Genomic DNA, 26,506 nt, shown 5'->3' with positions numbered 1-26,506 from the left:
TTCTCACCAATTAGCCAGAGAGGCTGTGTGTGTGCTGAGTCTGGGCTGTGTCTGATGACATGGGACCAGACATGGCAAAAGATGCATGTGATCTGCCTTCACACGTAGAGCAGCTACTTCCCCCCGGTGATGGGGGGATGGGGTCCCTGAACCCAGCCTTAAAGCACTTCCGCAGCATTGCTACAAACACCACCAAGCACAGTGTAGGGGTGAAGGAGAACAGACCACAGGACGTTGACAACAGTCGAAGCTGAGCCAGGACTTCACGGGAATCCAGAGTTTTCTCAGCGTTTGTCTACATATGAAATTTCCTTTAAGAAAGCATCTTTGAAAGGGGTAGGTGTCAAGTTCCCCGCCTTGATGTGGAAGGACGTAGACACCTCGAGAGACCGGAAGCCGGTGGTTTTCTGCTGACATGAGAATGTGGGGTGCGTGTTACCCTCCCACCGTGGGGCACGCTGACTTACTTTTGCCCACATAGGTCAGTTGTTCGAAGTAAGCATTCGTGTTCATAGTCTGCTGTGGCCAGATAATAGAGAAACGAGCCGTACACGGACCTCAGACCTGGTGATTTTTCAACTTGTGCTCTGTGAGAAGATGCTTCAGAAGGAAACACACAAGTCCTTGTCCCTGTGGAGTCTATGCTGGTGGCGGGAGGAGGGCAGACACAGCAGACGTGGATGTTCATGGCGATGTGGAGAAAACAAAGTGGGAGGGGGCGTGGGTTCACCGAGGGAAAAGGCCGTTCTCAGCACAGGATGGCCTGGGAAGACCTCACCCAGCAAGCAGCAGCGGCCTGTGCTCCAGAGCAGAGAGAGGAGTCAGAGAGCCGTGAGGAGCGTCCCTGGCCAGGGCGCAGCAGGTGCAAAGGCCCTGAGGTGCGTCGGTGTTAACGTCCAGGAGATCAGCGTGGCTGGAGCAGAGCGAGCGGCGGAGTGGTAGGAGGTGAGTCAGAGAACTAAAGGCGCAGCAGGGCGGGTCCTGTGAGCAGCTCTGGGATCTGCAGCTTTACTCTGGGCAGGATGGGAACCACTGTCAGGTTTGAGCAGTCAGACGACGTGGCTCGGTTATCACCTGCCAAGGCACTTCGGCAGGTGGGCAAGGGAAGAAGCAGAGAGACCCGCTAAGTCCCCTGCACGGATCCAAGTCTGAGGCGACGGGGGCCTGGAGCAGGTGGCTGAGCGGGGAGATGAGACGGAAGGCGAGATCTCGGAGGAGAGGGAGGAGGGTTTTCTGCCATGTTGGACGTGCGATCCGGGAGAACGAGGCGTCCCGGAGGACTCGAGGCAACCGCGGCATTGGTGCTGGTGGTGATGGGCTGGTGGGTGAGTGGGGCTCAGGGCTGCCCCACGTCCAAGCCGAACAGCTCACTTTTTATGGGCTTATTGTTTGGGGAAAAAGGCTTATTGCAAAAGAAAATTTGTATGTTAAAGTCTACTGGTGTTATAATTAACTCTGTCCCTGCAGAGAGACTGTCGCCCAGGGGGCAGTTCAGACAGAAACACACCAGAGAGCAAGACCTCCTGGCCACTGGCCTGCCTGGAAACAGCAGCCTGCACTACTAGGCACCCGGGCGAGGACCCAGCACAGTCCTGCCCGGAGGGTGGGTGGGCAGTGCTCGCCTCCAAGTGTAGCAGGAAGTGAATTTGGCCTCCCTTGAGCTCACAAGTGAACTCCAAGCTGACACTGCAGTGGTGGAGCCTCTGGGAAGCTCAAAGTACCCTTACTTTGCTCCTAGAGTCCCCTCGTGACTCAGCTGGTAAAGAATCTGCCTGCAATGCAGGAGACCTGGGTTCAATCCCTGGGTTGGGAAGATCCCCTGGAGAAGGGAAAGGCTACCCATTCCAGTATTCTGGCCTGGAGAATTCCATGGACAGAGGAGCCTGGCAGGCTACCGTCCATGTGGTCACAAAGAGTCAGACACGACTGAGCGACTGTCCTTTTAAGGCCAAGCTCGGCTGTGTGCCCTCAAGTCCCATGTTGATTATTATCTTTATTTTGTGCAAAACAAAAAGTGTCCCCAGGGCCTTCCCAGGAGGTCCAGCGGCGAAGACTCAGTGCTTCTACTGCAGGGGCACAGATTCAATCCCCGCTTAGGGAACCAGGATCCCGCGTGCTGCACGGCATGGCCAAAAAATTAATAGTCCCCATGTGTATTAGGGGTCTTCCCCTCATCAGTGAGCCCTGTGGTCTGAGTTATGATAAGATCCCCGGAGCTGAGGGACGTTTACACACGCTTGGCCCACAGTTCACTGTCACCGGAGACTGTGCCGCAACCTCCAGCGTGTTTGATGAGCATGAGGAACCTGTGCCTGGTTAATGCCTGTGTTGACTCTTTCATCCATAGAGACGATCTTATTTTTTCCTTTATCATGAGAAAAATTAGGGACCGCTTGTGAGTTTCCGTGTAGAAGCAAAAATTGTAGAAATAACTGCTGTCTGCTAACAAAGGATAAGTGTGGGTGGATGTGGGGCACCGGGTGAAGAGGTCACGGGGTGAGGGGGTGAATGGGTGACCTGAGAGCAAAAACGGGGAGCCATTGGCCTCCATGCACCTCACTGTCACCCCCTGGCTCCTCCTCCTCTGGCCCCACCCACCCCCTCCTCCCCCCACCCCACCTGCAGGAGCCTCCTCAAGACCTCCTGAGCAGGGGGACTCTCCCCAAGCCGTCCTGAGCAGGACTCGCTGCATGTCAGGCAGGCCTCCCAAGCCCTGGATATCCTGGTCTCATCTTCTCCTCCAAAACTCTACAAATGAAAACAGGCTACTTTGCCCTTTCTTTGGTTTTCAAGTAAACATTTCCTTAGGTACTAATCAGATTAACTGTCACCCCACTTCCTGAAGCTGCCACCCTTGCTTCAAGGAGATGCTGCCCTGATTTCCCAAGCCCAGCAAGGTAGCTCTGGCCAGGTTAAAACTGGGTCTCTCGTTGCATCCATGAAGAGTCAGAAATACCGAAAGGAGCCAGGGTCCCCGCAGGGTCCCCATCTGCAGGCCCTGCTAGCAGAATCCTGGGCAGGGAGGGACGCCTCTGGGATTTTTCCAGGTCGGTCGGCCTCCTGGGAAAGGAAGTAAAGGCACCCGTGGAACCTCATGAGCTTGACACTGAAGCTCTCAGAAAAAGACCAAGGCGAATACCTCAGGTCCGCTGGGGCCACGCAGGGTCAGGGCCTTCTGGGGGCGGACTGTCCAGGGCAGACACCACACACTGGCGGATGACAGCTCCTGGTCACTCTGTGTCTGGTTCACAAAGAGTTTTCTAATTACTTACCAAGGTTTTGAAATGGGGGAGGCGGGGTTCTATCACATGAAAAATCCAGATTTGCGGCTTCTCTTAAAACCTGAGAAGACTGGGCCCCACGGAGCCCACCTCTCCCGGGGCAGCAGTGGGCTGCCTGCGTCTGCCTCCCCCGACCCGGGCCCTTCGGTTCCTTGCTGTCCCCGGTGTCCCCGGCCGTGTTCCTGGCCACGCCCGTCTTTTCCACCCCCTGTCTGGTATTTGAGTGTGGCCCTGAGGGAGAGTCGGCTGGCTGTATCGTCTCCTAACGGAAGCTGTAGGAAGCCCCCGAGGGTGGGAATAGCCACCTGCAAGCTCAACAAAAGGTTAAAGACAAGGATGGCTGGGCCTTCCCCACCAGGGAACCCTCACACACCCCCTCCTCCTGCAAAACTCCTCATTCAGCGCCTGGGCAGGAGACAGGGCCCACATCAGCTATGTGAGCAGAAAGAATTTCCTAACTGTCATTTACAGGGGCTTCCCTGATGATAGCTGGGTGGTAAAGAGTCCGCTTGCCGATGCAGGAGACACGGGTTCGATCCCTGGTCCGGGAGGATCCCACATGCCGTGGGGGCAACTAAACCCAGGCGTTACTGAGCCTGTGCTTGAGAGCTCAAGAGGCCCTAGCACTGAGGCGTGCGAGCCCTGGAGCGCATATTCCACGACAAGAGAGGCCACCGCGATGAGAAGCCTGCACACCACAACTAGAGAAAAGCCCGTGCGGCAAGGAAGGCCCCGCACAGCCAAAAATCAATAAATAAAATTATGAAAGTGGAAAGTGTGAGAGTGAACGTCGCTCAGTCGTGTCTGACTCTTTGCGACCCCATGGTCTATGCAGTCCATGGATTTCTCCAGCAAGAATACTGGAGTGGGTAGCCTTTCCCTTCTCCAGGGGATCTTCCCAACCCAGGGATCAAACCCAGGTCTCCCACACTGCGGGCAGTTTCTTTACCAGCTGAGCTACAAGAATCCTGGAGTGAAGGCCAATCCTGAAGCCCAAGAATCCTGGAGTGGGTGGCCTAGCCCTTCTCCAGCAGATCTTCCCAACCCAGGAATCAAACAGGGGTCTCCTGCCCTGCAGGCGGATTCTTTACCAGTTGAGCTATCAGGGAAGCTGTCTTTACATATAAAGTTGTAAACTAGGAACTGAAAGACAAAAGGAAGCTATAAAACCACCTTTAAGGACGCATGACACTTTTCACAGGAACTGCAGGAGATGTACCCTGAGACTGGGGAGCAAAGAGAAGAGATGAGGCTAGTGTTACTAAGTCTGTGAGCCTGGAGGAGGCCCCCAAGACCCCGGAATCCAGGTCTCTGAGGTGCCAGAGTCTCTAAAGTGGGCTCAGTGATGCCGGTGGGGCTGACGGTCACGGGATCACAAGCTGTGATGGGAAAAACAACTCTTGAGAAAAACAGTCTTTAAGGAAAACAACTCTGTTTTTCTGAGCTGCCACTTAGGCATTTTACTGTCTGATAACCCTGCTCACACCCAGAGCCTGGAGATAAGAGTTAAAGATGCCTGCAACCAGTTCCTGCTTTATTCTTCCAGGGGCGCCTTGTAAAAATGTCCACTTGAAAAAAAAAAGACCACTTAAGAGTTAAGCCTGTGAAAAGCCAGCCCCAACCATCTAATACGCAGTGGCAGTTTGCTCCCCAGTGACCTGGGATGGGGGCTGGCCTTCCTCTCGGCTCACAGGGCCCCCTCACTTCTGGGATCTGTCAGTAATAATACATCTTATGACTCCACTTCCTTTGTGTGGGTCTATTGAAACTGCACCTTCAATCAAAATGACCCCGGGTGGTTTTCACTTCCCCAAAGTGGAGCTCGGTTATGGAGGGAGCTCCCTGCCACTCCCGTGGGGGTGGGGGGCCTTGTGCCCTCCCCGCCCCCCCATTCAGCGGGTCATAATCTGCATATTCCTGATTTCAATACACCAGCTCTGGCTTCTCAGCACAGAAGCAGGCACTAGCCCATAGGAAGCAAGCAGGAAGGAGCTGCCCTCCTTCAACCTTCCCTGTGGCGCCCCCAGCTGGCAGAACCTGGGAGGAGCCACTGCAAATCAGACCTTGGCAACGTTCAAGTCGCTCAGTCGTGTCTGACTCTTTGTGACCCCGTGGACTAGACAGTCCATGGAATTCTCCAGGCCAGAATACTGGAGTGGGTAGCCCTTCCCTTCTCCAGAGGATCTTCGCAACCCAGGTCTCCTGCATTGCAGGCAGATTCTTTACTAGCTGAGCCACAAGAGAAGACCTGGTTTGCAGAGCCCGTGCAAGTGTAGGGGCTGGTTGGTGAGAGTAACCAGGTGAGTTGATTGATGTCTGGCCCAGAGGGCTCCCTCTGACCCCTGCTTGTGCTCAGAGTTTCCAACTGAGCTGTATCCCTACAATAAGCTTTTAGTACCTCCTCGATGTCAGCCCCATTCTCCATGCAGAGCATGTAATATCATCAAGGTAGGTACCATTCCTGCCCTGGTGGACCTGGCAGTCAACCTGGACTCTTTAAAAAAAAAATCGATTACTTTTCTACTCGGTTCTAGCATCGAGCTCCACCTCTGCTGCTCTGCAACCACAGCCAAGACGTGGACGCCACCTCAGTGTCCCTCTGCAGAGGGTGGGTAAAGAAGATCTGGGTCATATATGCAGTGGAATGTTACACAGCCATAAAAAAGAAAGAAAGAATGCCATTTGCAGCAACATGGATGGACCTAGAGATTATCACACTAAGTGAAGTCAGACCGAGAGACAAATAACATATGATACTGCTTATGTGGAAGCTAAAAATTGACACAAATGAATTTATTTACAAAATGAAAGACACTCACAGATTTAGAAAGCAGCTTATGATTACCAAAGGGGAAAGGTGGGGGTGGGGAGTGGTAAATTAGAAGGTGGGGATTAATGTATTTTTGTTATTGTTCAGTCACTAAGTTGTGTCCAACTCTTTGTGATCCCCCACGGACGGCAGCACACCAGGCTTCCCTGTCTATCACCATGTCCTGGGGTTTGCTCAGACTCATGCCCATTGAGTCAGTAATGCCATCCAATCATCTCAACTGTATACACACCACTATATATAACACAGATATACAGTGGTGCAATATAATGGATAATATATACATAATATAACAGATACACGTGTGTGTTAGTCACTCAGTCATGTCCAACTCTGCAACCCCATGGACTGTAGCCTTCCAGGCTCTTCTGTCCATAGACTTCTCCAGGCAAGAATACTGGAGTGGGTTACTATTCCCTTCTCCAGGGGATTTTTCCTGACCCAGGGATCAAACCCAGGTCTCCTGCATTGCAGGCGGATGCAATACCATCTGAGCTACTAGGGAAGCCCCAAACAGATAAGCAGTAGTGTAATATAACAGATAACATATATATATAATATAATATATAGTAGTACTAAGTATAATGTATAGTAGTAGTAATCAACAAGGACCTGCTGTTGATTATAGCACAGGGAACTCTACTCAATACTCTGTAATAACCTATATAGGAAAATAATTTGAAAAAGAAAAATATGTATATATGTATAACTAAACCACTTTGCTATATACTTGAAACTAGCACAACATTGTAAATCAATCATCAATACTGCAATATAAAATAAAAACTTGGAGGGAATTCCCTGGTAGTCCAGTGGTTAAGACTCAGCTTCAAATGCAGGCGGTGTGAGTTTGACCTCTGGTCAGGGATGTAAGATCCCACATGCTGCGTGGCATGGCCAAACATAAAATAAATTTTTAAAACTATGGAACCATTAAAGAAAACATCAAGAAATTTGTAAACTCCTAAATATAAAAAAATTAAAGTCTTTCACTCTTCTGCTAGGTTCTAGCATCAGGCTCTGTCCCTGCTGCCGTGTGACTATTGCATGCACGTGTATTCTTGGTGGAAAATAAACGTAACAAAATGGGACCATCTGGATCATGCTTAAGTGTACAGTTCGGTGGTTCTGAGTACACTTGCAGTGTTATACAGCCATCACCACCATCCATCTCCAGAACTTTTTTATCTTGTAAAACTGAAACCATGTCCATTAAACAACAACCCCTTATTGGTCCCTCTCCCCAACCTCTAGCAAATAACATTTGACTTTCTGTCCCATGAATCTCGTTACCCTAAGTACCTCACTTACGTGGAATCCTTTTCTGTCTGGCTTATTTCACTTAGCATGATGTCTTCAAGGTTCATCCATGTTGTAACATGTATCGGAACTAGCATCCCTCGTGCCACATAGCTTGGCCAAAAAGAATTATGTTTCTAAAGCATATTTCTTGACACAGGAAAATCATATGGTTTGATGTAAGGTACAAAAAACTGAATACAAAACAGTAATTTATAAATACCCCTTTAAAAGTAGTAAGAGGAAAGATGAGAAGAAGCTATAGTTAGAGAGTTTGGGATGCACATGTACACTCTGTCGTATTTAAAATGGACAGCCAACAAGGAATTACTTTATAGCACATGGAACTCTGTTCAATATTATGTGGCAGCCTGGATGAGAGGGGAGTTTGGGGGAGAATGGATCCATGTATATGTATGGTGGAGTTCCTTCAATGCTCACCTGAAATTATCACAACACTGTTAATTGGTTATATCCCAATACAAAATAAAAAGCTTAAAAAACTACTAAGAGGAAGTATATAAAAATGTTAAGAGTTATCTCTCGCATTGATCACTATTAGTCCTCTGTATTTTCCTACTTCCCAGATCCTCTGTAATAAACATTTAATATATTTCAATGATTAAAACAAGATAAGCATTATTAAGCAAACACAGTAGCAGCAGTAGATGCCCTGAAGTGGCTGCCAGCCAAGGAGAGCACGTACAACTGCATGGAACTCTGCCAGGGGAAAATAAGGGCATAGACGGTGACGGAGAGGATGCAGCTATTTTTGTTACCGTTGCTATGGTTACCTGAGCCCTTGCCCCCGCTTTCCACGCTGGTGTGGGATGGACAAACTGGGGTGACCAAGAGTTCACATGAAATGTAATATCCCCCCAGCTCATTGCCATCCCCCCAGCTCATTGCCATCCCGTAACAGAGAGGACTCAAGAATCAGGGGAAGCATCATTAGCTACCAAGACTTTCACTAATGAGGGACTCTCCTCTTTTCCCTCCAGAGTTGTTACATAAATGGGCCAGAGAAGGCTCCAGTGCATTGCCTAAAATGGTCCCCACGTCGTTTTCTTCTTAAGGCTAGGACTGTTAGCTCAGAGCCCACTGGTGCTCAACCTCAGGTTCTCATACATTCAGTTGTTCCACGGATAGTCTAAATAAATGTATTTTTAGCCATTTGGAGCCCACCCACTTTACATACCCAATGAAACAGCAACACACCCGCCGAGCTGTGCTGTCTCTCCAGTCATGCCCAAGCCCTTGCGACCCCAGGGACCGTAGCCCGCCAGGCTCCTCTGTCCATGGGATTCTCCAGGCAAGAATACTGGAGCCGGTTGCCACACCCTTCTCCAGAGGATCTTCCCGATCCAGGGATCGAACTCACATCTCTACATCTCTTACTTTGGCAATGTTTGGAAGGCTCTTTACCACTAGTGCCACCTGGGAAGCCCTTTTACTTATTAGGAAAATGCAAAATAAAACCACAATGAGATACCACTACACATGCACCAGCATCACTAAAATAAACCCTGACAATACCAACTGCAGGTGAGGGTGTAGAACAATAGGAACCCTCATCCACGGCTGTCGGGGCAAACAGTTAAAACTGCTCCAGAAAACCCAGGTCCTATCTCCTAAAGAGGGACACGGACACACTCATGACTCAGCCATCCCACTCTTCAGTAAACACCAAACGCAAGTGCACACATATGTTCACCAGAAGACTCATTCCAGAATGTTCAGAGCCACATAAGTTGACATATCATCAAATCAGAAATAACCCACAGAGACATAACATATCCACGAGCCATGGAGAAGACAAGACCTGTGGTGATAAAAGACCCTTCTAGATTCTCCAGAGAAACAGAATTAATAGGAGAGATAGATAAATGCAGAGGATATGGATATAGACACACACACACATATATATGTATGTATAAATGGTTAGTTTTAAGGAGTTGGCTCATGTGATTTGGAGGCTGAGACATCCTTAGATTTGCAGTTGGCAACTGGATATTCAGGAGAGTTGATAGTGTAGGTTCCAGTTCCAGTCCAAGTCCAAAGCGAGGTCGCCACCTGGAGGCAGGCAGGCAAAGGAGGCCCATTCTCCCTCACTCAGCCTCTTCTGTTCAAGTCTCCAGTGGGCTGGACGAGGCCTATCCATGTTGAGGGCGGGGGGGGGCGGATTTGCTTCACTCAGTCTATCAGTTAAAATGTTAATCTCATCCTGAAACACCCAGAGTCAGGTTTAGCCAAAAAATCTGAGCACCCGGTGGTCAGGTTGATACATTCAGTTAACCACCCTAGAGCCCAGCCGCCCTTGGGCGCACTCCAACCTACCCTGCTGCTGAGTGACGTCACCCGGACACGTAAGCCCCCTCTGCCCCGGAGTTCCCCGTCCTCTTCCTCCATCAGGTGGCGGTCCAGTGCCCCCAGTCCCCGGATGGTCTCCTGTCGAGAGGGACCGTCTCATGGGCAACCTGTCCGAGTGCCGCCCAGTAACGTTTGCTGTGCAACACTGCCGCCGTGTGGTCTTGTCACCTCCTTGATCAGCCTCAACAGCGTCTCACGGAAGAACTTCTGTGTGACCCTTCCTGCCCTGTCCAACCTCTTGGAAGAAGGGTAAATTTGAAATCCCCATACTCTCCGCATCAGATTTGTCCCCATCCTCCTTTAATTTCTTGTCCACAGCCCAAAGAATTCTTGAGGGTGTGCTGGGGAGGAGGAGCAGGCAGGGCGAATGCAGTATCCCGCCCCCATCTTCTAAGCTGATCTCAACCAAGAAGAGCAAAGTCAGAGCTTAAACTACACTGAGACCTGTAGTGGTGCCCAGCACTGAAAAGTCCATGATGCCCACCAGCTGCCCTCGATGAACTTCAAAATAAGAACACTAAACTAAACTATAACATTCCAAGCTTACATGCGTGCTGAAATTAAAAATCACTTCTAAAAAAAAATAAAAATAAAAATCACTTCTAGATTTTTCTGAATGCAAAATGCTACACAAGTTTATGGAAAACAAATATATCATGTTCAAAAAACGCTTTGTTTTGCTTTGGTTTTGATCCCTGGCTTGTTGGTATACTCAGCCTATGGAACAGTCCTCCACTGCTTATACTAAAGCCTGGTACAGAACATAGATTCTTTAAGCCAGGACCACAAGCTGATGCTTAGCATAGTACAGGGCATGTAGAAGATGCTCCATAAATGTTTGAACTGATTTGAACAGATAAGGTGGAGAATTATAACAACTTTAAATCTATATACTATGCAGAATTGTCTTTTTCTTCTAGTGGCTCTCAAGTAATTGAAATAATATAATATCAAGAATACTGTAATATATTTATTGTTGTATTCTTTATTAATAAGAGAAAATTTGTTTAAAAGAATCAAAAGGGAAAAATTCTTCTTGCATGATCCGTGAAGAAAATAGTTGATAAGGAATTCCCTGGCATTCCAGTGGTTAGGATTCAGTTTCACTGACAGGGGCCCATATTTGATCCCTGGCTGGGGAACTAGGTCCCCAAAAGCTGATGGTGCAGTCAAAAAAATTTTGGTAAACTGAACTCCACCAAAATTTAAAAACTTCTGCTCTGCGAAAGACAATGTCAGGAGAATGAGAAGACAGGCCACAGGCTGGGAAAAAACATTTGCAAAAGACACATCTGATAACTGTCATTCAAAATATACAAAGAACACTTTAGTTCAGTCTCTCAGTTGTGTCTGACTCTGCGACCCATGAACTGCAGCACACCAGGCCTCCCTGTCCATCACCAACTCCCGGAGCTCGCTCAAACCCATGTCCATCCAGTCAGTGATGCCATCCAACCATCTCATCCTCTGTCATCCCCTTCTCCCGCCTTCAATCTTTCCCAGCATCAGGGTCTTTTCCAATGAGTCAGTTCTTCACATCGGGTGGCCAAACGATTGCAGTTTCAGCTTCAGCATCAGCCCTTCCAATGAATATTCAGGACTGATCTCCTTTAGGACGGACAGGTTTGATCTAAAATGACCATGGCCGACCACTGCGCAGCTAGTAGAATGGCCAGAATCCAGAAGTCTGACAGCGCCAGCTACTGGTGAGGATGCGGAACAACAGGAAGGCTCATTCATGCTGGTGGGAAGGCAAAATGTTACCGTCTCTGTGGAAGACAGTTGGGCAGTTTTGTAAAGTTTCCTACAAAACTAAACATCCTAAATATACCATACGACCCCTCAGTCCCCCTTGGTGTTTACCCAGAGGCGCTGAAAACGTTGTTGTTGTTTAGTCGCTCAGTCAAGTCTGATCCTTTGTGACCCGGTGGACTGTAGGCTGCCAGGCTCCTCTGTCCATGGAATTCTCCAGGCAAGAATACCAGAGCGGGCTGCCATTTCCTTCTCCAGGGATCTTCCCGACTCAGGGGTTGAACCTGGGTCTCCTGTCCTGGGAGGTGGATTCTTTACCACTGAGAAACCAAGGAAGCCTGTTGAAAACTTAGGTCCACACAAAAACCTGTGCTTGAGTGTTTACAGCAGATTTATTTAAAATTGCCAAAACTTGGAAGCAACAAGGTGTCTTAACAGGTGAGTGAATAGATAAGCCATGGTACATACAGATGATAGAATATTATTTTGGGTTGAAAAGAAATGAGCTGTCAAGCCACAAAAAGAAACTTCAAATACAAATTACTAAATGAAAGAAGTCAATCTGAACTGGCTACATACTGTACGGTTTCAACTATTAATAAATAGCATTCTGGAAAAGGAAAAACTATAGAGATTGTTAAAAAAAAAAACTCTGGTGGTTGCCAGGGGTTTGGGGGAGAGAGGACTAGTTAGAGCACAAAGGATTTCTAGAGCAATGAAACTACTCTGTATGATAGACACTATAGTGATGGATATATATCATTATGCATTCAAATCCATAGCACGTACTGAACTGCCTTGTAGACCACGGACTGAGTGATTACGATGTGTCAGTTGTAGGTCCATCAGTGGTACCCAATATAGCCTCTGGCGGAGACTGTTGATAACAGAGGGGGCTGTACATATATGGGGCTGGGGGCATATATGGAGTCTCTGCATCTTTCTCTCAATTTTGTTGTGAACCTGAAACAACGCTAAAAAAATGAAATCTTAAAAAATTTCCTTCTTAACCAAGCATTTCATTACTTCCTAAATTTAAATAGTGAGATTATTTTTTCAAAACTCAGATCTCTATGTGGTAGAAAAAAGCTGCACAATTATATAACCCTTTCTGTTGCCAAAGCCTGATATAAATTAACTAAAAGTTCAGAACTGTACATTAAAAACATGCAATTTTTTGGATCATTGAAAGAAAATATGGGAGACAACTGACCCCAACCTTTCATTTGTCTTGTTATTCAGTAATTAATAAATATATTTAGAAATGTCCTTTCCTTCACAAAAATATTATGCCAGAGGAAGAATTAATGTTCCTCATAAAAAGATGAGACAGAACTTGTAAAATGTTATTTATAGCATTTTCAGCAGAAAACTGAAGAATAATTTATTTGGCTTATTATGTTCTGCTTATCTTTGAAAGCCAACAAAACTCCAAACTCCTGAGTTCTTAAATGTCAGAACCCTGTGATTAAGTGTCTTGAGATCTACAATCTGTCGGAGCCTATTATTTGTAGAAAGATAGCTGCTTCTGCCAGATATATTATACCCTAAGACATGGGATGCTTGAGATTTTCTCTTTGTTCGAAGTCAGCAGAGAATAAACTAAGCTCCTATTGGGACCCGTGGAGGGGTGCACCCCCGGCAGGGGAGTGCAAACCTGAAATAGAAAAAGTCTTCCAAAACTGCAGTTGAGTCTCAAAGCAGCTCAGCTCATGACTGGGCTGAAGTTCTCAAACTCCACTCCATCTACTTCACCAAAGTTTGCAGTGAACCTTCTCTGGTGGACAATAACATCACCCAGAACTTCTGCACTGTTCTTAAACTAGGATCTGTGGACGCCCAGATCTTTTGAGCAATAGTTCAATACAACTGGTTTCTTTGTAATCTCATGCATTTTATTCTTTGCATTTAAAAATATTCTTCTAAGGAAGTGGAGAAGGAAATGGCAACCCCCTTCAATATTCTTGCCTGGAGAATCCCATAGACAGAGGAGCCTGGTGGGCTACAGTCCATGGGGTCACAAAGAGTTGGACACGGCTGAGTGCCTGTCACTTCACTTCTAAGGAAGAATCACTAGAAGTAAGTCAGAAAGAGAAAAATAACATATATTAAACACATATCTGTGGAATCTAGAGAAATGGTATAGAAATCTTATTTGCAAAACAGAAATAGAGACTCATAGAGAACAAATATTTGGACATCAAGGAGGGAATTGGGTGGGATGAACTGGGAGACTGGAATAGGCATATTAACACTGTTGATATTATGTATAAAATAGATCACTAACGAGAACCTAGTGCACACCTCAGGAAACCTTACTCAGTGCTCTATGGAGACCTAAATGGGAAGGAAATCCAAAAAAAGAGGGGTTATGTGTGTGTGTGTAACTGGTTCAGCTTGATGTACAGTAGAAAGGAACACAGCCTTTCTATAAAGCAATTATACTCCAGTCAAAATTAATCTACAAAAATAAAAAAGGAATCACTAGGCTGACAAAGAGATCATGATATGTATTTCTCATATACAATGTCCAGAGCTCAACCAAAAATGACCAAGCATACCAAGGACATAGGACTAAGCATAAAATCAACTATATTTCCACACACTAGGAGCAGCTAGGAAGCACAATGAAAACAAAACAAAATCGTCACCATTTACAAGAGCCATGAAAACCACAGAAATGAATCTGATAAAATATGTGCAAGACAATTACTCAGAAAACGAAACTTTTGTTGAAATTCACTCAAAATGACTTACAAATAGAAAAATATTTCATATTCACATGTAAAAAACATTTCATATCATAAAGTCATAATTCTCTACCTAAACTGATCTATGTTTTCCATACAATTCCAAACACAATCTCCATAGGATTTTATGTAAAATGTATTCTAATAATGTATGTGTAACATCAAAATGTTAAAGTAGTTCCCCAAAAGACCGTGAGAGAGAGGTTCATGGGAAAATGGATTATTAGGAAATGTTCCTGAGAAACTAATGGTGAAAGGGGCCAAATAAAGGAATTCAAGGAAGACATTGGCAGCATTTGCTACATCACTCCTAAAGAAATAAATCAGGTGAGGAAAGTTCGCTAATGGATATCGAGACTTATCTAAAGCTATTGGTAATTAAGGCAGTATGGTCTTGTCAGAGAGAATTTTTTAAAAAAATTCCAGTGGAAAAAATTCAAGGTGCCAGCAGGGCCGTGCTTCCTCCACAGGCTCAAGAGAGGAAGTCTTCCTTGTCTCCTGGTGGTTGCTGGCCATCTTTAGCGTTCTTCAGCATGTAGATGCATCTCCAATTTCCACTTTTGATTTCACGTGGCACCCTTACTAGCACACACATTGGATTCAAGGCTTTCTCTCATCTAACATGACCCCATCATAACTTAATTGCATAAGTTGCAAAGACTCTGTTTCCAAATAAGGTTACAGTCTGAGATTCTGAGTGGACATGATTTTTTTTTTTTTGTTTTTCTTATTTATTTATTTATTTGGAGTGGACATGAATTTGCGGGGAGGAGAGGACACTATTCAAGTCATAAATGGCTAATCACCATAGAAAGATGTTAAACCCTTTCAGACTCTGGTAAATGCAAATTAGATCTACCACAGCATACTGTTTCTCATTCCTCTCGACTGGTGAACATTGAGATGTGTAGGGAGGATCCGCCAGATCCTCTGGACCAGTGAATGGATCAGGTGGACTCACGTGTGGGGAAGTGAGAGCTGGTTCATGCGATCTAACCCATCACACTTCAGAAAACACTCCGCTATGGTGTCGTCAATCTGCCTCAGCAAGCTTGCTTCCGGGTATGTGCCGGAGAGAAATTCTCACACAAGTGTACTGAAAGACATATATAGTAAAACTTCTAAATAGCAGCATTTCTGGTTAATAAAAAAAGACACCTGAAAACAATTCACTTGCAAGAGAATAAATAAACTGTGTTCTTTCAGCAGTCAAAATAAATGGACTACACCACACAGAAGAGCATAGGGGAATTTCTCAACATAATGTTGAGTGGGGGAGGGGGGAAAGCAATCTACAGAAAACAACATAGAATATGATATCATTTTTATACAAAAACTACATAGAATGTGATATCATTTTTACACAAAATACACAAAGGTAAATGATGTTATACAGCACGCATGACAAAATGTTAACTGAAAGACCGTGATCGATGCGAGTGGAATAGATTCAACGTGGACATCTTGGCTGCCCTGAAGGAATTTCCAAAAGCAGAATCTGAGCCTGGCACACAGAAGGCGAAAGAGGACAAATCACTTATTCATTGTCAGTTTTTCTTGTGAAAGCTTCCTTCCTTCATTCATTCAACAGTTACGGAGAGACAAGAACTGTCAGAGAGGGGTCCTCTCTGGGGGCTGAAAGGGTGGGTGGGTCGGCCCTGGCTCATTCTGGGAAAGGAAGGGGCTTCAAAAGGGGGGAGGGAAACAGGGTACATAAAGAGCTTAAATTTTATTTTGAAACATTAAGCTCCTTGATGGAAGAAGATTTCGATTCCTGTAACCATGACACAATTCATGTTTTATTCATAATCCCACCTACTGTTCATTCTTATCTTCCTCAAACTAATTCCAGCCTTCTTCGCTCATTGCTTGAGTGTTTGGTCATGTCCTTTAGCCTCATGTGACATTGACTAATTTATCTGTGATTCCCCTGAAGACGCTTTAGCCCTTCGTGCTTCCAGCCCCAGCTGTCTTACATTTTCAGTCTGTACCCTGCAACTTGCCGCGTTTTGCCCAGGAACATCAGGTTTTCCTGCATGGTGGGCCATTCTTATTGACACTTTGTGGTGGTTCCCTTGGAAATGGATCTGGTGGCCCACGAAGCAGGAATTTGCAGACACTCCCTAGAGGCCACCCTAATCCTCCACTCCCCGGGGTTCTTGTGGTCTACTGGGTGGGCAGAGGCAGCTTAGCATCCTACAGAACCTTCCTTGAAAACCTGAGATGAGAACCCTGGAGAGGCCCCAGGTCTGTTTCTTCTGTAGAGCTTAATAGCGCTATTAGCTGCTGCGCTGGGGGAGGAAGACAGGGGACAAAACTGAGAAGCCAGAACAGCAAGATTTTGTTTTCCTAACAGCGAAACTCTGCCCTGCTTATCTCTGCAAAAGATGTCGAGCTGGCAGGAAGTCTTAATTTCTCCCCAGTGATGCCTCGTGTCATCTACATGATATAGATCTCTCCACTTCCATTTCAGAGCTCATGCTGGAAGCCATCTTTGGTCACCATGGAAAAAATTCTGATACGGAAGTAAGATGAGGAAAATGTCTGGGGTTAGACTGCCACAGCCTGGGTCCTGGTAGTCACAGCTGCCATCAACCGGCGTGAGGATGTAGGTCAGAAAAATAAGGATCATAACAGTATGTCCTTATAAGACTGCATTGGGCTTCCCTGATGGCTCAGACAGTTAAGAATTTGCCTACAATGCAGGAGACCTGGGTTCGATCCTTGGGTCAGGAAGATCCCATGGAGAACGAAATGGCCACCCACTCCAGTATTCTGGGCCTGGAGAATTCCATGGGCAGAGGAGCCTGGTACAGTCCATAGGGTCTCAAAGAGTCGGACACCACTGAGCGACTAACACTTTCATAAGTCTGCATTAATTGAGACAGACATCTCACTAAATCTGAGAAAAGTGCCTGGCAAATAGTAGATATCCATTCAAGCTTGTAGTATTAGTTTCTACTTCTCACAAGGTTGGTGTCATTCTTTAGGCAAAGTCTCATAAGAGCGGCCAATTGGTCTTACTTCTGAAGTCACACAAACTCCAGAAAAGAGCATTGCTCTAAATCTCACTCCTGGGAATATACCCAGACAAAAGTGTAATTCAAAAAGATAGATTCACCCCTATGTTCATAGCAGCACTATTCACAATAGCCAAGACAAGGAAACAATCTAAATGTCCATCAACAGATGAAGAAGATGTGGTGTATATATACGATGGAATACTACTCAGCCATAAAAGAATGAAATAATGCCATTTGCAGCAACATGAATGGACCTAGAGATTATCATACTAAGTGAAGTAAGTCGGAAAGAGAAAGATAAATACCATATGACATCACTTACATGTGGAATCTAAAATATGACACAAATGAACTTATCTGTGAAACAGAAACAGACTTACAGACACAGAAACTTGTGATTGCCAAGGGGTGGGGGTAGGGGAAGGATGGATTGGGAGTTTGGAATTAGCAGATGCAAACTATTAAATGTAGAATGAGTAAACAGCAAAGTCCCATTAAATAGTGCAGGGAATATTCAATATCCTGTAATAAACCACAGTGGGAAAGAATAGGAAAAAGAATATATATGTATAACTGAATCACTGGGGTACAGCAGAAATGAGCACATTGTTGTAAATCAACTTGGCTTCAATGAAATGAATCTTTTTAACCAAAGAACATTGCTCTAAGAGATGTGAAAAATTTGCAGCACAAAATCAACTCTTCCCCCTTCTGTTTAAAACATGAGTCCCACACATACCCAAACTTAAAGTTGCCTAAGTTTCTAGAAACAGTGAGAAAGTTTGTCCTATAGCTTCTTATGAAAAATCATGGAATTGAAGAAAAAAACTCACACTGCTGGTCATTATATAACTTTTTATTATCCTCCACTTTTTACATGTAGATCGTGTGAAAACCACACCATAAGATGCACCATTGAGATGTGCAGATTAAAGCTCAACGGAATGTAAATTGCATGAAAAATATCTTAATTTTTCAGAGGCTAATTACTGAAATGATGAATATTTGCGACCACGTGACTTTATGTTTAGAGTTTCCTATTTTGTTGCTTCCCTCTAAACCCGGAACAGGATTTCAGGGCAAGAAAATGGGAGGGGCTTCCCTGATGGCTCAGTGGTAGAGAATCTGCCTGCCGATGTAGGAGACATGGGTTCGATCCCTGGTCCGGGAAGATCCCACGTGCCGAGGAGCACTAAGCCAGTGCCCCACAACTACTGAGTCTGTGTTCTAGACCCTGGGAGTCACAGCTACTGAGCCCACACGCTCTAGGGCCCGTGCTCTGCAACAGGTGAAGCCGCCACAGTGAGAAGCCCGAGCAGCAACAAAGACCCAGCATAGTCGGAAAAAAAAAAAAAGTCAGAAAAGGCAACCTCCGGACATCCCGGAATCGGAGCTGATGCGGTAACGGAGGTGCTTTGTGAGGGAGAGGGAGGTAGGTGGGGGCGGTCCTTAGAAATGGGGGAGGGGCCTGTGCGGACGCCGGGCAGCAAAGACAGTGGGCCAAGCAGGCCTTTGCCGTTTCAGCGGGTCCGATGACGCGGAGCGTCTGTGGACTGCAGAGGTCCAGGCCTCTGAAGGGAGGAGCCCCTTCCACCTGCCCCCCGGCAGGCAGCCGGGTCCTGACTCTGCCCAGCAGGGGATGAGAGAGCAACCCTGAGGCGGGCAGAGGCGACAGGCGGCCCAGCCCAGGCTCCAGGCGATGGGGACGCGGCCAGTGTCAACAGCAGTAGCCTGGCCAGCCCTGCGTGAGGCCGCCACTCAGCCTCCTGGGCAGAAGCCCAAGCACTTTCTGTTGGTGAGGTCACACACGGATGCCCGCTCCCCTGTGCCCAGGGTAGCACGTACGCACAACAGGCCGCCACAGCAGGACTTCGCAGAGAAGAACGGCTCCCCGGAGGGAGAGAAGACAAGAAGCAGGGATGACCTAAGTTCACAGAGCCTCGGAGCAGTGCTTCCCAACCATCCATCGCCACGGACATTATCTTCTTGCTTTTATTAACGATCCATCGCAGACTGTTTCTTTTGCAAAATATGACAAAAGGAAACGACTGGAAAAATGAAGTGGACCACAAAGTCACGCAAAGTACAAGTCCAATGTCTTCATGATCGGATTCAACCCAGACGTGAAACTCTTCTCCCCAGTGACTATCAACTTTCTCAATGCTTCCTCTTGGCGTGATCTCCCTGGGGACCAGGAACCAGTCCAAGAGTCACTCGGGCCGGAAGAAGGCCTTTCTCTGAGAACAGGAGTCTTCCCCTGGTCTTGTCCCAGGCTGCGGACCAAGGTGGGAGCTGGCATCTCTTTGGGGACACATCCTGAGATAACTTTAACCTGCAGTTTGTTCTCCAGCATCTAACAAACACCGCTCAACTCCTAAGACCCCAGTGTCCGGCCTTGTCCTCCCTGATCCTGCCGTCACCAAACAGACCAGTTTTAATGAGCACCCCCGGTCACTCAGAGAGAGGGTACCGGGTCACCCCATCTCCTGGGCCACTCGCCCAGCATTATAATTTTGTTTTGTTCCCCTTTGTGCTGTCTTCTGGCTTTCCTGGTGGCTCAGAGGGTAATGCATCTGCCTGCAATGTGGGAGACCCAGGTTCGATCCCCTGGTCGGGAAGATCCCCTGGAGAAGGAAATGGCAAGCCACTCCAGTACTCTTGCCTGGAAAATTCCATGGACAGAGGGGCCTGGTAAGCTACAGTCGATGGGATTGCAGAGAGTCACACACGAGCGCAGGGAGGAGACACACAAGGACCCAGGGACTCTAACGTCTGTATCCTCAGCGATGCTTGGCCATCTCTAGCATCATCCTCTCTCTTCTCAGTTCGTCAGATTTTAAGACAAATAAGGAAAATGAAAGTGAGGAATACATTCTGTGAGAAAACATCAAAGTGAGCAGCTGTGGTCCAAGAGTGATGATTAACACCGGCAGGTGGGTGCAGAGAGGGCTCTGTACCTGCTTCCCCAAGGTCGGGCCCAGAGAACACAGCTGGACAGGGAGGACGGAGCAGGATCACCCAGCTGATGGACATGCTCCACGCAAGTGAGACTAACATTGATCTCCCTGCTTCACGTGTCTAACAGAAGACCCTTCAAACCTGACACTCAACCATAAACACCCTTATTTGTGGTCTGCAGAGATAAAAGGCAAGATTGGGGGGCAGGGGGTAAGCCCTCCAAAAATGCAATCTGAGCTGTCGTGCCCTCACTGGGGTAGTGAGTCCCTGACTCAGTCAGACACAGGAGGGAAAGGACCCCTCGGTCTCTCGGCCACGTCTATCTCCTCTCTCCTTGGAAGAAGGAAGGTAGGAAGGCTTGGGAGCTCACTTGGATTTCCCATGAATATTCATGCGTACTCAAGCTGTAAGGATACCGAAGGATTTTTAATGGTGGTTCATTGTGCCGTTATTTTACTTGTGTTCTAAGGGATATTGTTAGCTTTCTGTGTTTGACTAAGAGCAAGTCATTCTAAAGGGGATGCTTTGATGAAAAGCCTACATCAGTACATCAGTGTGATCATGACATTTGCATTAGTAATATCCTGAAATATTTATCCCACAACTAGGGACAAGGCTTATGTTCTTACATGAGTATGGTGATGGTACAAAGCTTGCAAGTACTAATCAATCCAATATTAAGAATGTTCTGTTTTTTAAATTTGTTAGCAATTAGAGTTTATTCATGCTGTACCCAAGAGCCATATGTGAGAGCTTTATCCTTCTAAACCCTAACAAGAATTCTTATTCATGAATATTTCATTCCTAGTTCCTGAAAAACTCTAATAAGTCCCTCTGGATTCAGAGAATACAGTTTGGTATGGCTGAATAAAACAGTCTCTGAGAATAGAATTGAAATCATATTTACAACCAAGAGTATTTCTACGATAGATTATTTCTCCTTCATTTTCTACTAATAGTATCACCTTATGATTTTTGAAAAATGACATTTCTCAGCTTTACACCAGTCTCATCCCTCAGGTTTGAGTCCGGATGTCTGCTGGTCCTTTTGCAAAGTTCAGTCTCCAGGAAACAGCGAGGTCAGGATCCCAAGAAGATGGGCTGTCACCCTGAAGGCAATTGCAGAAGAGGGATTCCCTAAATTCTCTAGGTCAGGAGTAGCGTGGGACAGCTGCCACCAAAGCTGGCCACCACTTCTTCTTTTCCTACAAATTAAGAGTGATTTTTCACATTTTTTAATGGTTTAAGAAAAAAGAATTTTTATGACACACATAAATTACATGAGATTTAATTTTTAGTATCTGTAAATAAAGTACAATTGGCACACAGCCATGCTCATTTATTTACTATGGTTTCCAGCTGCTTTCATATAAAAAATGGCAGAGCTGAGTTCTTGAAACACAGACTGCAGGGCCTCCCAAGCCCCAGAGACTTCCTCTGTGACCTCTGCATGGTTTTGCTGAGGTCGAGTGGGTCTGCTCCAGAGGAGACCACACTCAACTGAAAATACCGACTCTGAGCTATATTGTTGATTAACCTCCTGTCTCTGCGCTGGCCCTGGGGACAGCGCCAGGGCTATGCCCCCCTGGGTGACAGAGGAAATCTGTCTCCTTTCCTTGTCATCAGTGCTATGAGCTTGGTGCTCAGCACGGGCCACACACCGTTGAGCGAGCTGAGAAGCACACCTACTGCCTCAGGAGTGTAAGCACTGATTGTTTTATTTTCCTAAAATAGACGTTACATGAAATTTACCTTGTTGATTTTTGAGTATACATTTCAGTAGCATTAAGGACTTTCACAGTGATATGCAGCCATCACCACATCTCCAGAGCTTTTTCATCTTCCTAAACTCAAACTCAGTCCCCACTAGACAATAGCTCCCCACTCCCCCTCTTCCAGCCCCTAGCACCCACCCCTCCACTTTCTGTCTCTAGGAATTTGCTTCCTTTGGGCACCTCACTTATGTGGAATCATATAGTGTTTGTCCGTCTGTGATCGGTCCATTGCTTAGAATGATGTCTTCAAGAAACAACTAACTTTTGATGGCTGTTTAGGCTTCCCTGGTGGCTCAGATGGTAAAAAATCTGCCTGCAATGCAAGAGACACAGGTTCGATCCCTGCGTTGGGATGATCCCCTGGAGAAGAAAATGGCAACCCACTCCAGTATTCTTGCCTGGAGATTCCCATGGACAGAGGAGCCTGACGGGCTATAGTCCACGGGGTCACAGAGAGTCAGACATGACTGAGCAACTAACACTTTCACTTCACTTTCCCAGTTTACACGGAGTTTCACACACACTATCTCTCTGACTTGGCATAGCTACTTTGTGGGGCAGGCTTTTACTCCGTTAGAACAGAATCTGTCAGGCAACTCCGGGGCCACCCTGAGGTCACCTGCAAGCAGTGTTCTCACCTTGAGCCACACCGTATCTGGACACAGAGCAGGCCCAGAAGAGCCGGAGGTTGCCACTCTGAGAGTGACCCTTGCCTATGAGGGGTGGGAGGTGACACCACTTTTATCCCCAAGGAGGACAGTTCTGAGGTGAGTTACTTGCATCCCTCAGAGGGTTCCCACTGTCCTGGGCCCCTGTACTCCCTGGTCACCCTCTTTTGACTTCCTCGCTTCCGTCTGAATTCCTCACTCCCTCTTGTGTTCCCTGGGACAACCTTCCACAGAGACTATAGACACAAAATCCTTGCCTCAGGCTCTGCTTTGGACAGTATAGATAACTGTCTATGCATCTGTACTATAGAGTGTAGATAACTGAGTCAGAGGGTAACGTGTTGACCCTTGCACACCTAGTACGCCTAGAGTCATCCTCTTCTCATTCCAAGTGCAGTGTCCTCTCGCTTCTCCCCTCCTTGCAAGACGAGGTCTCTGCCTCAAGCATTTAGTCTGGTCTTGACTGAGAGAGATTAGAAAGAGAGTGTTAGCCTAGAACTCTCTTCCCTACGGGGAGTGCCCTGGGGAACAAATGACCTCAACTGAGACTCCTCACAGAGAATCTAACCTCAATCAGACAGCTTTGTAAAAATGTTGTACTCAGGGAAATGGTCCTATTTTCAGCAGGATATACCTGATCTGTCAAGACTGATTACTATAAACAAATGTGGAATGAATAGGTTTATGGGGGCTGGGGTCCTCCTAGGTGGAGGAATCTGAGAGTTGTTGCCTAACGGATTAATTTTGTTTTTTACAGGGATCGATCGAGCAGGATAGTGAGAGAGGAAGGGTCAGGGGAAAGTGCCAGCCAGAGTGTGGAGACAGAAGGAGTTTGGAAGAGCCGCCCAGGGGACGGAGGAAGAGCTAAAGGGAACCTGATGAAAGGCCAGTCTGCTAGGACTCCAGCCCCTGGGCAGGAGCCCTGATCACGCTGTTAGGTAGTTAGAATAGGAAACAGGAGTCCAGAAGGGCGATGGCTAAAAGACAAGGAAGGGAGAAGCCCGCGAAAATAGAACAAAGGAAGGTCCGAGTATTGGAGTTAGGACCTCAGGTAGAAGAAACAGCACTCCTGGCTAGCCCAATTTACATAGGGCAGGCCCAGGGTGAGGAGAAAAGACATATAAAAAGAGGAGCCAAAATGGGCCGGGGGCCTCTCTTCTCTTCGAGTCTTTTGGGTCGGCATGCCCTCACGTCTCAAGGATGTATTTTCCTTTGGTGGTGGTGGTTTAGTTGCCTAGTCGTGTCCGACTCTTTGTGACCCCATGGACTATAGCCTGCCAGGCTCCTCTGTCCATGGGATTCTCCAGGCAAGAACACTGGAGTAGGTTGCCATTTCCTTCTCCAGGGGATCTTCCCAACCCAGGGATCGAACTTGTGTCTCCTGTATTGCAGGCAGATTCTTACCAACTGAGCTATGCAGGAAACTATTTTCCTTTACTTTCTCAATAAAACTGAGCTGTAACACTGGTCCATCGGAGGACTGTAACTCTGCTCTGTCCATCACTTCAAATTTTTGTTGTGACAAGACAGAACCGAGGAAGTAACAAGCTCTCCTGACACCTATGGTGCCATGACTTGGCCATTCTGGACTCCTTTTTCCTATTCTACCTACCTAGTAAGACCAAAGGGAGGGTTCTCTGCTCCGCTCAGCAGCCTGGGTGGGACAGAGAATGAGGGGGTGAGAGAATCAAGAGACACGTGAGCTGAGAGTGGCCGGACCTGGGCCAGCAGAGGTCTCGCAGACTGGGTGAAAGATGACACAGGGGGGACTCCAAAGGGGGTGGGCCCACGGCCAGAGGTAAGGGTCTCCGTGGTGTAGAAATCCAGGGGTGATGGAGCAAGAAAGCAGGTGATTGTGACCAGACGGTCACGCCATGGGGTTTTGGTTTCCAGAAGGGGCCTGGCTTGAGAGGCAGTGGGACTCAGGGTACAGCCCAGAAAGGAGAGGAGCTGCGGGTCCCTTGAATTGACACGGGGAAAGAGGCCAGTGGAGGACTTGCAGAGAAATTCTAAGACGCTAGAATGCCACCCCGGCCAGACTGGACAACAATGTGAGTGGGAAGAAAGAGAGGCCTGGGAGCCATATTCCAAGGAACTTGAAGAATGTGGTGCCAGGAAGCCAAAAATAATAGCGACAAAGAGACAGGAGGGGGTGGTGGGCAGGACTGGATGGGTCTCCAAGGACCACTTCCCCAGCCGGTCTGCAGACTGAGTGGCTGGCCTTGCTCCCCAACACCCCTCCCACTCCCACCCCATGTGGCCATGTCCTGGTCTTCACTCCTGCCTGCCCTCTGCCTGGAATCCTCTTGCTCCTTGGTTTTTTGAAATCCCACCTCCCTTCCAGCAACCAGTGTACCTCCATGGAACATTCCCTTTTTACTACAAAAGATTGGATTCCCTTCCTCCTGACTGCCACCCAACTTTGTTTATAACACCCTCCTGACACTGACTGTGTGCAGCCTGGAGCTGTAGACACCTGTGTGTACCTTCCTCTCCTATTCTAGAAGACAGGGGCTTCTACACTTGCTCATCTTGGCCTTGTTCTCATCCTGGAGTCAGCAGAGAAAGCCATGCATGAATATTTGCAGCACAAATGCTTCGAATCCTTCCCCTTCATCAAGACCAAGCACTCTATTCTAGCAGCCTCAACCCCATGCCCCGGGAATTCTCAGAATGGCACCTAGTAATCCATGATGACTTAAGCAGATTGTCTAAATACCCAGTGGATATAAATGATGATCTGGTCTCCTCTTCATATTTGCATATTATTTTAACTCTTCTTGTTTTAGTTTTAACCTTATAGATCATATTTGGGAGCAGTTTTTAGATGAAGAGAGAGAAATTTGTCCTGGCAACCCTGTCCGATTCTGACTCTTACTTGTTTGCAAGGCATCACTCTTTAAAACGTTAGAAGAATTTTTATATTCATTATTACATTCAATTTCCCACTTTATCTGCAGGAAGGCAGTAAGTGGGGGGCTTCCCATTTAGTTCATCATATTCTCCTTGGGTGAAAACTCCTTGTTTCCAAGAGTATCTGAGTTCCTCTTTGAGACCAAGATCCCTTTGAGATGAGATGAGGTTGTTCCGTCTTTCACTGAACCAGAGGCATTAGGGGAGGTGACTATAAACAAAGTGGACTCTCATCTCCCATTTTCTGTTCTTTCCCAGTGAAGATGCTCTGTTTTCAATCAAAAACAAGATCATCCTAAATGTCACCACTCAACACCCATCTGGACTCCTGAAAGCAAGCTGCCTTGTTTCTGAATCAGATGTCATCACCCACTGAAAAGCCTCCCGCCTCCAAGCTGGGCCGGGTGGGAACGCCTCATCCATCTCTCCCAGCGAGGCTGGGTTACAGGTGACCATTTCCTGCTGAAGAAAGGGGATGGAGCAGAAACAGGTGGCAACTGAGAGCCAGGTTATCACAGCTTCTTTGACCCTTTGGAGCCCAACAATTACAGAAATACTTGTTGTTCAGTCGTGTCCGACTCTTTTGTGACTGTAGCCCACCAGTCTCCTCTGTCCAAGGGATTTCCCAGGCAAGAATACTGGGAAATCCCAGGCTGCCATTTCCTTCTCCAGGGGATCTTCCCAACCCAGGGACTGAACCCACATTTCCCACAGTGGCAGGCAGATTCTTTTCCACTGAGCCACCTGGGAAGCCCATAAATAGTAATGGGCTCATTTATGGGTGTGAACATTTTACTCCCTACAGAGCCACATGGAGCATTGCCATTTTTCATGGGACACCCAGAAGGGACAGCAGGAAACCAAACATAGTCTCCAGGCCGGGATGG

The 26,506-nt window shown here is 46.9% G+C and overlaps 2 long non-coding RNA genes across 2 annotated transcripts; both read left to right on the top strand.

Moving 5' to 3' along the window:
• Positions 1-348: 348 nt before the first annotated feature.
• LOC122684297 lies at positions 349-26,185 on the top strand. The gene is made up of 2 exons (XR_006337967.1): positions 349-945; positions 25,878-26,185. It is a non-coding gene; the product is annotated as an uncharacterized LOC122684297 (long non-coding RNA).
• Positions 18,617-23,816, top strand: LOC122684298. The gene is made up of 2 exons (XR_006337968.1): positions 18,617-18,715; positions 23,464-23,816. It is a non-coding gene; the product is annotated as an uncharacterized LOC122684298 (long non-coding RNA).
• Positions 26,186-26,506: the final 321 nt, after the last annotated feature.

This window comes from Cervus elaphus, chromosome 26 (assembly GCF_910594005.1).
Source record: "Cervus elaphus chromosome 26, mCerEla1.1, whole genome shotgun sequence".
NCBI classification, from domain to species: domain Eukaryota; kingdom Metazoa; phylum Chordata; class Mammalia; order Artiodactyla; family Cervidae; genus Cervus; species Cervus elaphus.
The sequence above is the reverse complement of the archived record's forward strand: the minus strand, read 5'-3'. Positions and strand labels throughout refer to the sequence as shown.